The following is a 13,212-nucleotide window of genomic DNA, read 5'->3' on the forward strand; positions in this document are numbered from 1 at the left end:
TGTCATGATCTCTGCTTCCAAAAGGTCAGGGTTTTCCCAACTCCCTTGGAAGCAGATCCATAACCCAGGTTCAGAGTGCCAACCAGTCCCAATTGGGACCTTTTGGACCCAGTCCTGGCGCCAGTGGCACCGGGATCATAAATATGTCCAGTCCCAGCGCTGGAAGCGCCGGGCTCATAATGCTTGGGTGGACTTACCTGCAGCAGACCATGCTGCTTACTTGCCTGCCAGTTGAGCCTCTGATCCTCTTCTGTTTGGAACTACTTTTCCTGTTGGGTGGGGCAGGAGCCACTCCCTAGATTCAGAACACTGGAACTCTTCTGGAAAGCAGGAACTCTTTTCTTACCTAGGCGTGGCTGTGGAAGGAGACACCTAAGCACTACAGGAGGCTATTTAAACCACACCCGGTGGATGAATCTTGCTTTGCGTTATTCTGCATCCTCTGCAGCAGAACGCTCATCGTGTCTTCTGCATCGGATCCTGGGCCTAAGGAAAAAGGCTTACCATCCTGAATCCAGTCTTCAGCAACACCTATAAAGACAAGAAAGAACAGGTTAGCATTCCGGCATCTGAAAGACAAAGGCTTACCTACTCTTCGTGCGCTCCGGAGGTCTTCACACTGCATTCCGGCATCTGAAAGACAAAAGCTTACCAACTCTTCGCACGCTCCGGAGGCCTTCGGCGCTGCATCCCGCATCTGAAAGACAAAACAAGGTGCGTTTAAAGACATTGGGGAACTTTAATACTCACGTGCCATTACTCCTTTCCACATCTAACCCAGTGGGTATTCCGGCACCGTGCAGCCGCTCCGAACTCGTACCTGCAAAATAAAAAGACAGTTAGAGCGCATCGTGAAGCAGGCAACAAGCGCTTACTTACGTGCTTCCAGGCGCTTCTATTCATCACGGACTCCATCTTCAACTCACTTCAGCCCGTCATCCGCCATCGCCGGAACCCTGCAAAACAAGAGACATCATTACTAAAGACTTTAAAGACAATAGAATTACTCGAAACTTACCGTTCGTGCAGTAAACGACGGACAGCAGTCCTCTGAAGTCAAGAGGCCTGCGCTACCTACCCAGTGAAGAAACTGGTTACAGCACCCTGCCCCGAGGCAGATGGAGAGCTCGGCATTCACTTACCTAAGGTGAGAGCGTTAACCTTTGGGGGTCTACAGGAGAGCAAAAAAGGAAAGAGATAGGGACACCCCAATAACCCCAGTTCATTAATCCCATATTTTCTATCTGCAGACATCTCACTCTTGAAGTCAGGCATACAGTGCACAGAGGTCCAGCCCAAAGAGCCAACCGGGTGCTACACATCACCTTTGAAGATACGGTAGTTGCCCAGTCAAGACCGGCGCCTCTGCGAGAATCAAGTGAGCGTTACACACGGGCCCAATGGTAGCGGTAGCTGCAGGTGCAGCGATGGACACCACCACCCAGGCTCAGGGTCTGCCAGCGCAGGCTGTGTTGGCACTTGAGGAGTCCTTGGAAGATTTCCAACAGGGCAGGAGGGAAACCGTAGGTGCACGCAGGGCTGCCCTGACCAAGACACGTGTCCATGGGGCAGTAATGTCATCTTCTGCCCCGACCAGCCAGGTGTTGGAAAGTGCAGGGGCAGATGCAGCCAACAACACCCCGGTTGTGAGTCTGCCAACCAGGACAGTTGAGGTCAATGACTCTGCCACAGCGGATGTTGCTGTGCAGGGTCCATTAGAGGACACCCAGCTGCCACTGACGCAAGTCAGGCCTTTGGTCGTCCTCCACCTGCCACTCCCTTGGCTCAATCCACCGGTGACACTGGCCATACTGATCCGGGCGGCATTTGCCAGCCAGGGTCTGCGCCACAATCCAAGAGGTGGAAGATTGCACCTGCAGCACAGGCTGGGACCCCACACACAGCCACGACCTCCTGCATGTCGAGGAAGAAACCTTTCTGCAACCAGGAACTGGACTTCCTCGTGGACTACATGCGGGACCACAGCCAAGACATGCTAGTGGGGCCTAATTGTCAGACTACGGCTGCCCACCGTGATACCCACTGGAAGCAAGTTGCGGAACATGTGAGTGCATTCGGTCATGAGGTGCGCACGGCGCAAGAGTGCAAAAAGAGTTGGAATGATCTCAAACGCAGCACTAAGGCTAAACGTGCCTCAAATTACACCTTAACTCTGGTGACCGGCAGTGGGCCTGCACCTGAGGAGGAAGACCTCACTCTGCACAAGTCCCTCGTTGCGGAGTTCATACCACCTGAATCAGTCGAAGGAGTGGGAGAGATGCCAGATTTTGATGCCCAGTCCAGTGAGTGTTGCTGCGTGTGTGTTGAGGACATGGGTGTTTTACTTGCCGGGAGGTGCATGAGTTGTCCAGCCAGGCCTTGCAGGAGGAAATCCGTGTTACACGTGTTACCTTGCAAGAGGAAGCACGCGTATCACGTGAGGTTCTGCATGCAGACCTACGTGTCATCGCCACACAGAACCAGCTCACCCGTCCGGCAGACTTGCTGCCGGTGAGAGGCAAGCTGCGGCTAGGCGTGGTCAGGCTGCTTTCCAGGAAGAGCCAGACTTGGACAACGAGGTATCTCCCACATAGGTCCTGCTGTGCAGGCGTTGAGCCCATGGAGGTTTTTTTTTTCCTCAACATCATCGCATGTGGGTGTTGAGCAGCACCCTGTACCTCCCCCCTCCTGGGTGCCTCTCCCCCCCGGGTCGTATGTGGCAATTTTTGATTTTTCTTTTAGTTTAGTTAGTTAAGTTTCTATTTGATAGTTAGTTTAATTAGGTAATGTAGGTTTTTGATAGTTAGTCTAATTTAATATAGTTTAAAATTGCTTGTCTGTTGTGCTTTCATGTGACGGTCTGGTGCTTTGTGGCTTTTGAAAGCATCCACTGTCTGTTCCAGCTGGTCCCTTCAAGCTTGTCTCGTGTATGTGTTTGCAGCTTGGGGTCCTGACTCACATATGCCACTCCTGCTTGCCTTATCCATGGGCTCGCAAGGATGGTTTGGTGTAACAGCCTATTACACAAGGGCTTAGGACTGTCATATCCGTGGCATTTCTGCTGCTGTACTACTTGTGTTGACACCCCTAGTGGGGATGATATGGGGGATTTTGACCGCAGTTCTTCCTATGCTAGCTGGGTGGTTTCATGATTCATGTGTGCATTAATTGCTATACATTGTGTAGTGTGTTTCTTATCTTTGCTGTACATGTGCTTCATGAAATTCATGCTGTAGACAGTGGCTGACACACTTTGGCTTGGAAAGTTGCACTGATGGAGTAATTTCAGATGTACGTCTCTGACATGGTCCACTCATGACATGCCTGAGGAGACACACACATGGAAATTCCATGCATTAATCATGTGTTTTCTGTCCTTTCTGCAGGGGGATGAGCCTCCAGACAAAGGGGAAGGGTGATTCTGTGGCCAGGTGAACTTCAAGAATGAAGGCTACATAGCCCATGCACAGTTGTTCAGTGGGTCATGGTGATATGTGATGGAGGGGGGTATTTTATTGTTGGACAGTTGCCTTGCCCCACAGTTTGATGGGCACCCTGACATTGTAATTGTGGTATCCTATGTATATGATGTATTCTGCTGATCAATGGCTGTTCATATGTTGTGTTTACCTTTCAGGTGGGAGGGTGTAGTTGTGGTTTGACATGCTGGGGTGTACACATGGGCAATGTTCACATGTGATGAGGACACTGATGGTCACTTGATTGCACATGCATGTATTGAGTGCATGTCCTATGATCCACAACATGTACAACCACCCTTCCATGTCCACATGTGCACGCAGTTAGCCTTCTGGGGACCACTGTGTCCCTGCAGCACATGATCTATGACCATTTGTGGATCCTGTACATACGTGATTTGTTTTTCTATTTAGTTTGTCATTTTCATGTGATGCTCAGGGTGTGCAGTGTTTATTTTGCAGTGCACGATGTGCATGTAAACAGGCATTCATTGTTATGTTCAAGCTACAACTGTTGGTATGCATGTGGGTATGACTTGCTTTGTGTGGGAGGTTGTTGGTCTGTCATTTCATCTGATTCCATGTCAGGCATCATTGTCTGATGCCACTTTGCATTTTTCACATGTCAATGTCTACATTATTGTTATTGTGGTGGTGTTTTGCTATTGCTTGCCATGTCATGTTGTGGTTTTGGTGGCTTTGTGTGACATGCCAGTAATTGTCATGGCCTGTTTTGCAAGTCTGTGTGATACACACCTTGCATGTGTACCTTTTGGCCACACAGGATTGGTTAGGTTTGAGTAGCTAGGGAAGCACACAATGTGGCACTTCCATGGCAACTTTCTCAGGGTGGTAAGGTTGTGACAGTTGACTGTCTCTTTGTCATCATCAATTGTCACCTGGTATGTGCCAGGCCTGTGTGCAATACGCAGGGGTGGGAGTTTAGGTGAAAAATGTGGCCACAAGCTGGGTCCGGGCTGCCTCGCCACATGCTCTATCCCCTCCCATGGGCAGCGCCTGTGCCTGTGGTTGGGGATTTGGGGGTACCACCATGTCCACCAGTACGCCCTGCCGTGTTGCGACATTGTGCAGGACACATGCTGCCACAATGATCCTGCACACTACTGGGGGTGCATAGAGTAGCTGGCCTACAGAGCGGTCAAGGGAGTGGAAGCGTGACTTGAGCACTCCGAATGTGCGCTCCACTATGGCCCTGGTTGCAATATGGGCAGCGTTGTATCTTACCTGGGGTGGTGTGGTGGGGTTCCGGATTGGCGTCATCATGTGGTTGCTCAGAGGGTAGGCACTGTCCCCTGGAGAGGTGATAATGGTTTGTGATTATTGGGGTTTGTGTATTTTGTCTGTGTGTGACATGCATGCATGTGCACGGGCATTTGTACTCACCTTTGAGCCATGTTTCGACATGCTGCCTAGCTTCCAGGGCCCGGCTCAGGGTGGACATTCTGTATATGAAACTGTCGTGGGTGGAGCCAGGGTAGTTTCCATAGACAGAGGTGAAGATTCCCTTGGCATCGCATACCACCTGCACGTTGATGGAATGCCAGTGCTTGCGGTTTCGGTAGATGTGCTCAGTGGCCCTAGGTGGACGTAGGGCCACATGGGTGCAATCTATGGCACCAAGCACTTTGGGGAAGTGTGCCCCCCTGTAAAAGTCCTGGAAAACGGCCTGCCTTTCTGTGGGTGTTCTGGGCATGTATATGTGTCTGCGGACTACGGGGCGCACAGTCATGATTGCCAACACCTGGTGACTGCGTGGCCTGTGAGACCCCCCCCACTATGGCAGTAGTCCGCTGAAATGACCCAGTGGCCAAAAAATGCAGGACTTTGAGTACCTTCTCCAAGGGGCTCAATGCCTGGGAGCAGAGGGTGGGTGATGTAAGGTCATCTTCCCACTCAATGACCTGGTCTAGGATGATATGAGGTGGAAACCTATACCTGCCGTAGACCTGGTCATCAGGCATCCCAAAAAGGCTTGTCCGGGGGGAAAAAATGCAGGCCCTGGCTATTCTCCTCCTCCTGTGGTGTCCCACGATCAGTGCTGTGACAAATGGGGCATTCATCATAGCGGTATGTACGTGTTTGTTGTTTGTGCGCTCTTTTATACTGTGCGCGTGCGCTTGTTTCCCGTATCAAATCCATGAATACGAGTTGTTCGCGTGCATGTGGGCGTTCCATGTATTTCCCTGCAGTACTTCCCCAGTTACGCATTTTTTTTCACACGTTGTTCCCCATTCCATGCGTTACGCCCCGTGTCCCGCCCCCTTTTTGGTATGTGCGCGGATGTTGTGCGCTTTCCCTGTCCGTCGTGCACAGCGTTCGGTATGTTGCAATGACGTGTGCGCCCATGTGCGTCACACACGGGTTTGGCGCACATCCTGAGAAAAACACACGCACAGACTTCCATGAATCACACGCGTGCGCTTCCTTTTTCACGCGTGCGCCTGCTTGCGCCAGCATGCGCCACTTTTTTCAGCACACATTTGTTCCATGAATCGGCCCCTAAACCTCTCGAACCAACCTACTTATTAGAGTCCCATCGAATGTTGCCTAGCACCAACATGCACGTACTACTTCTCTCTTGACACAGATACAGCAAGTTCCCTCTGCAATAACATAACAAAGCATGACCTGCCATGGCATAGCATAACATAGCATTCATAATAATCATTTTGAACACTTTGTCGCTCTAGCTTTTCTTTGTATAGCTTTAATTTCTAGCCAAATCATGTCCTCTCTCACCAAACACCTTTCACTTCAATGAACTCCTCGTCCATGTGTATGTAGCTCTCAGTGTCAGGAACGCTAGCAACCAAAAGTGCCTTTGCACAGTCAAGGTGTCTTTGTCTTTACAAGATTATGGCTGCCATTTGAGATGCTTAGCAGCACAGCTCTAATTTTGATTGTGCTCGTACTTACATTCTATTGCACACAAAAGTGCAAAATGCAATGACAACGGTGTCTGCAGTAACCGTGTTGCAAATATTCGTGCTGCTCTCCATGTCTACTGAATATTTTACTGCGCATTTTAATCGAAATTTGATATAATTGCAATAGTGAAAGCATAGGCCTCGCAAAGCGTGCAAGTGCAAAACAGGAATGTGATCTCTACCCTCATTAAACTGCGAAAGTTGTAGCATGGGTGTGTAAATAATGTTTCCATGTATTTGTAATGCATTTGTAATGCACTGCACATGTGAACGCTATTGCCATCTTTGTTATGCTTTCAACTAATGCTGAATTCACATCATAAAGTAACACTCTAGCACTAAGCACTAAGCTCCTGCAATTACACCGACAGGCACTTTCAAAAGAAAATAAATGCTGTCAAATAGTGTGCCTCATTTTCTTATACATTATTAAGGACGTGAGACTCTCTGTCCAGCCTTGCAATTGTGGTGAACAAAATGTGCACATAATACATGAAGTTCCTGGGAGATCCCGCAGGACCCACAAGCACCTAACAATGGTGCCCAAACTAGCCAAGGATTTCAGTGGGGATGTCGTTCTGATCAGAGTTCCAATCAGAGTCAACGATTTATACCCAGCGAGATTTGGTTTCCTGTGGCTGGATCGGACACCAATGATGAGGACCAAACCACTTTCAATGTCTCTTTGTGGTTTATGCTTTTCGTCTGGAGCGAGTCATTTACTTGTAAGCCCACAACCTGTGTTTCACACAAGCAGTGGTTGATTATGAATGAGATGGTGACATTTCTTGATAGTGTATACTTGAGTTTTTGGTCTTGATTTTACACTTTTTGTCTGTGTTATTTTGCCCATTTGATGCCTTTCCGTTTTACCATTAAATTCTCTCTCATTTCAAATAGATGTCCCTCTTTTTTACCATGTTTTATTTTCCAAATCATTCACACAAAAAAAAATGTTTAAACATGCAATACAAATCACGCATATCGTTGTATTCCGTATCCCATTTTAATGTGTTTGTCCTAATCGGTCTTCCATGACTTGCTCCATCTGTTTCCTTTTCCTTGCATTGATCTCCAAATAATTGTTTTTCTTTTTGAAACGGTGAAAATTGTCCACGTTTGTATTCCTGCATCGTTGTGGAATCTAAAAAACATCCCCACTTGTGAATCCCAGAATCCTTCCTGTTTTGCACACCAACTTTGTACATGTGAAAAGCAGGTTGGCATCCTTCAGTTTTACGCAGTAAGTAATGTGTTTGTGTCGTTAGTGTGTGTTAGTCCTTCGTATGAACAAAATAATTGAAAGGAAGAGGAGCAAGGTATTTGAGGATGAAGGGAGGATGCTACTCTCATGGAAGGATACTGATTGCGAGGAGGGGAATCAAGGATTTAATGAAGTTGTGGGCCCTATAGTTTCCAGATTCCCGAAGCCATAGCAGGTTTTGTCTGAGGTGAGAGGGCCTTAAAGAGGTGCATTCATCAGTGCTAGTGCTTCATACTTTTTGATGACAGCTGTTTTTGCTATCTCTATTTGTTCGTTAGGCGTAGATAGAGATCGAATTTACAGGGTAATTCATAGAATTTCGCAGAAAAGTGTCGCAAGCGGCTGGCGCAGAGTGTCCGCGTGCGATTGTGTGCGCCAGGCACGTGCGCTAAAACCGATTTCTGCGCACAGCGTATTCATGGATTTCATGCTCCCAAACCAGCCGTGGCGCAGAGTATCGCAGCGAGCCTGCAGCAGCGCCAGTAACGCCCCCAAGAACGCCCTTGCGCAAGGAAAAGCCATCAACATCGCTAAATCATCGCAAAGAGCTGCGCTAACCCTGGACCAGTTTACAGGGCTGCCAAACAAGGAACGCAAAGCGGGCAACCTTCATATCAGGAGTACGCGGGAAGTTTTACACGCGATTAGCCAGGGTACGTGTATTACAGGGGTACGCGGGAAGTTCAACACGCGATTGTCCAGGGAACGTGTATTACAGGGGTACGCGTGAAGTCTTACATGCGATTAGCCAGGGCACGTGTAATACAGGGGTACGCGGGAATTATCACACGCGATTTGGCAGGGTACGTGAATTACAGGGGTGCGTGGGAATTATCACACGCCATTTTGCTGGGTACGTGTATTACAGGGGTGCGTGGGAATTATCACACGCGATTAGGCTGGGTGGGTCCTCACAGGTGTTCCCTGTACACCCTCCACAGCCCCTGCAGGCAGCCCACAAACAGGGGACTACCCTGCACACCTGCTCATGTCCCCCTGCACCCCCACCCCCCAGCCACCAGGGGTACCCACCACCAGGCCCCCACCCATGTCTCCTATCACACCCACCCCCCAGCGCTGTGGGGCACCTGCTAGCAGGCCCCCACCCATGTCCAACCCATGTCTCCCACCACCCCCACCCCCCAGCCACCAGGGGCACCCACCACCAGGCCCCCACCAATGTCTCCTACCACCCCCACCCCCCAGCGCTGTGGGGCACCTGCCAGCAGGCCCCCACCCATGCCCAACTCATGTCTCCCACCACCCCCACCCACCAGCCACCAGGGGCACCCACCACCAGGCCCCCACCCATGTCTCCTACCACCCCCAGCCCCCAGCGCTGTGGGGCACCTGCCAGCAGGCCCCCACCCATGTCCAACCCATGTCTCCCACCACCCCCACCCCCCAGCAGTGCAGGGGCAGCCTCCACCAGGCCCCCACTCATGTCTCCCACCACCCCCACCCCCCAGCCACCAGGGGAAGCCTCCACCAGGCCCCCACTCATGCCCAACTCATGTCTCCCACCACCCCCACCCCCCAGCCACCAGGGGCAGCCTCCACCAGGCCCCCACCCATGTCTCCCACCACCCCCACCCACCAGCAGTGCAGGGGCAGCCTCCACCAGGCCCCCACCCATGTCTCCCACCACCCCACCCCCCAGCCACCAGGGGCAGCCTCCACCAGGCCCCCACCCATGTCTCCCACCACCCCCACCCACCAGCAGTGCAGGGGCAGCCTTCACCAGGCCCCCACCCATGTCTCCCACCACCCCCACCCCCCAGCCACCAGGGGCACCCACCACCAGGCCCCCACCAATGTCTCCTACCACCCCCACCCCCCAGCACTGTGGGGCACCTGCCAGCAGGCCCCCACCCATGTCCAACCCATGTCTCCCACCACCCCCCAGCCACCAGGGGCACCCTCCACCAGGCCCCCACTCATGCCCAACTCATGTCTCCCACCACCCCCACCCACCAGCCACCAGGGGCACCCACCACCAGGCCCCCACCCATGTCTCCTACCACCCCCACCCCCCAGCGCTGTGGGGCACCTGCCAGCAGGCCCCCACCCATGTCCAACCCATGTCTCCCACCACCCCCACCCCCCAGCCACCAGGGGCACCCTCCACCAGGCCCCCACTCATGCCCAACTCATGTCTCCCACCACCCCCACCCCCCAGCCACCAGGGGCACCCTCCACCAGGCCCCCACCCATGTCTCCCACCACCCCCAACCCCCAGCCACCAGGGGCAGCCTCCACCAGGCCCCCACTCATGCAAAACTCATGTCTCCCACCACCCACACCCCCCAGCAGTGCAGGGGCAGCCTCCACCAGGCCCCCACTCATGTCTCTCACCACCCCCACCCCCCAGCCACCAGGGGCACCCTCCACCAGGCCCCCACTCATGCCCGACTCATGTCTCCCACCACCCCCACCCCCCAGCCACCAGGGGCATCCTCCACCAGGCCCCCACCCATATCTCCTACCACCCCCACCCCCCAGCACTGTGGGGCACCTGCCAGCAGGCCCCCACCCATGTCCAACCCATGTCTCCCAACACCCCCACCCCCCAGCAGTGCAGGGGCATCCTCCACCAGGCCCCCACCCATGTCTCCCACCACCCCCACCCCCCAGCCACCAGGGGCACCCTCCACCAGGCCCCCACCCATGTCACCCACCACCCCCAGCCCCCAGCACTGTGGGGCACCTGCCAGCAGGCCCCCACCCACGTCCAACCCATGTCTCCCACCACCCCCACCCCCCAGCACTGTGGGGCACTCTCCACCAGGCCCCCACCCATGTCACCCACCACCCCCACCCCCCAGCCACCAGGGGCACCCACCACCAGGCCCCCACCCATGTCTCCTACCACCCCCACCCCCCCAGCGCTGTGGGGCACCTGCCAGCAGGCCCCCACCCATGTCCAACCCATGTCTCCCACCACCCCCACCCACCAGCCACCAGGGGCACCCACCACCAGGCCCCCACCCATGTCTCCTACCACCCCCCAGCGCTGTGGGGCACCTGCCAGTAGGCCCCCGCCCATGTCCAACCCATGTCTCCCACCACCCCCACCCCCCAGCAGTGCAGGGGCAGCCTCCACCAGGCCCCCACTCATGTCTCCCACCACCCCCACCCCCCAGCCACCAGGGGCAGCCTCCACCAGGCCCCCACTCATGCCCAACTCATGTCTCCCACCACCCCCACCCCCCAGCCACCAGGGGCAGCCTCCACCAGGCCCCCACCCATGTCTCCCACTACCCCCACCCACCAGCAGTGCAGGGGCAGCCTCCACCAGGCCCCCACCCATGTCTCCCACCACCCCCACCCCCCAGCCACCAGGGGCAGCCTCCACCAGGCCCCCACCCATGTCTCCCACCACCCCCACCCACCAGCAGTGCAGGGGCAGCCTCCACCAGGCCCCCACCCATGTCTCCCACCACCCCCACCCCCCAACCACCAGGGGCACCCTCCACCAGGCCCCCACCCATGTCTCCTACCACCCCCACCCCCCAGCGCTGTGGGGCACCTGCCAGCAGGCCCCCACCCATGTCCAACCCATGTCTCCCACCACCCACACCCCCCAGCAGTGCAGGGGCAGCCTCCACCAGGCCCCCACTCATGTCTCCCACCACCCCCACCCCCAGCCACCAGGGGCACCCTCCACCAGGCCCCCACTCATGCCCAACTCATGTCTCCCACCACCCCCACCCCCCAGCCACCAGGGGCACCCTCCACCAGGCCCCCACTCATGCCCAACTCATGTCTCCCACCACCCCCACCCACCAGCCACCAGGGGCACCCACCACCAGGCCCCCACCCATGTCTCCTACCACCCCCACCCCCCAGCGCTGTGGGGCACCTGCCAGCAGGCCCCCACCCATGTCCAACCCATGTCTCCCACCACCCCCACCCCCCAGCCACCAGGGGCACCCTCCACCAGGCCCCCACCCATGTCTCCCACCACCCCCACCCCCCAGGGGCACCCTCCACCAGGCCCCCACTCATGCCCAACTCATGTCTCCCACCACCCCCACCCACCAGCCACCAGGGGCACCCACCACCAGGCCCCCACCCATGTCTCCTACCACCCCCACCCCCCAGCGCTTTGGGGCACCTGCCAGCAGGCCCCCACTCATGCCCAACTCATGTCTCCCACCACCCCCACCCCCCAGCCACCAGGGGCACCCTCCACCAGGCCCCCACCCATGTCTCCCACCACCCCCACCCCCCATCCACCAGAGGCAGCCTCCACCAGGCCCCCACTCATGCCCAACTCATGTCTCCCACCACCCCCACCCCCCAGCAGTGCAGGGGCAGCCTCCACCAGGCCCCCACTCATGTCTCCCACCACCCCCACCCCCCAGCCACCAGGGGCACCCTCCACCAGGCCCCCACTCATGCCCGACTCATGTCTCCCACCACCCCCACCCCCCAGCCACTAGGGGCATCCTCCACCAGGCCCCCACCCATGTCTCCTACCACCCCCACCCCCCAGCACTGTGGGGCACCTGCCAGCAGGCCCCCACCCATGTCCAACCCATGTCTCCCACCACCCCCACCCCCCAGCAGTGCAGGGGCATCCTCCACCAGGCCCCCACCCATGTCTCCTACCACCCCCACCCCCCAGCACTATGGGGCACCTGCCAGCAGGCCCCCACCCATGTCTCCCACCACCCCCACCCCCCAGCTACCAGGGGCACCCTCCACCAGGCCCCCACCCATGTCACCGACCACCCCCACCCCCCAGCACTGTGGGGCACCTGCCAGCAGGCCCCCACCCATGTCCAACCCATGTCTCCCACCACCCCCACCCCCCAGCACTGTGGGGCACCCTCCACCAGGCCCCCACCCATGTCACCCACCACCCCCACCCCCCAGCCACCAGGGGCACCCACCACCAGGCCCCCACCCATGTCTCCTACCACACCCAACCCCCAGCGCTGTGGGGCACCTGCCAGCAGGCCCCCACCCATGTCCAACCCATGTCTCCCACCACCCCCACCCACCAGCCACCAGGGGCACCCACCACCAGGCCCCCACCCATGTCTCCTACCACCCCCACCCCCCAGCGCTGTGGGGCACCTGCCAGCAGGCCCCCACCCATGTCCAACCCATGTCTCCCACCACCCCCACCCCCCAGCAGTGCAGGGGCAGCCTCCACCAGGCCCCCACCCATGTCTCCCACCACCCCCACCCCCCAGCCACCAGGGGCAGCCTCCACCAGGCCCCCACTCATGCCCAACTCATGTCTCCCACCACCCCCACCCCCACCCCCCAGCCACCAAGGGCACCCTCCACCAGGCCCCCACCCATGTCTCCCACCACCCCCACCCCCCAGCAGTGCAGGGGCAGCCTCCACCAGGCCCCCACTCATGTCTCCCACCACCCCCACCCCCCAGCCACCAGGAGCAGCCTCCACCAGGCCCCCACCCATGTCTCCCACCACCCCCACCCCCCAGCCACCAGGGGCACCCACCACCAGGCCCCCACCCATGTCTCCTACCACCCCCACCCCCCA

The sequence above is a fragment of the Ambystoma mexicanum genome, chromosome 5p (genome assembly GCF_040938575.1).
Source record: "Ambystoma mexicanum isolate Mex_15411 chromosome 5p, UKY_AmexF1_1, whole genome shotgun sequence".
Taxonomy (NCBI): Eukaryota; Metazoa; Chordata; class Amphibia; order Caudata; family Ambystomatidae; genus Ambystoma; species Ambystoma mexicanum.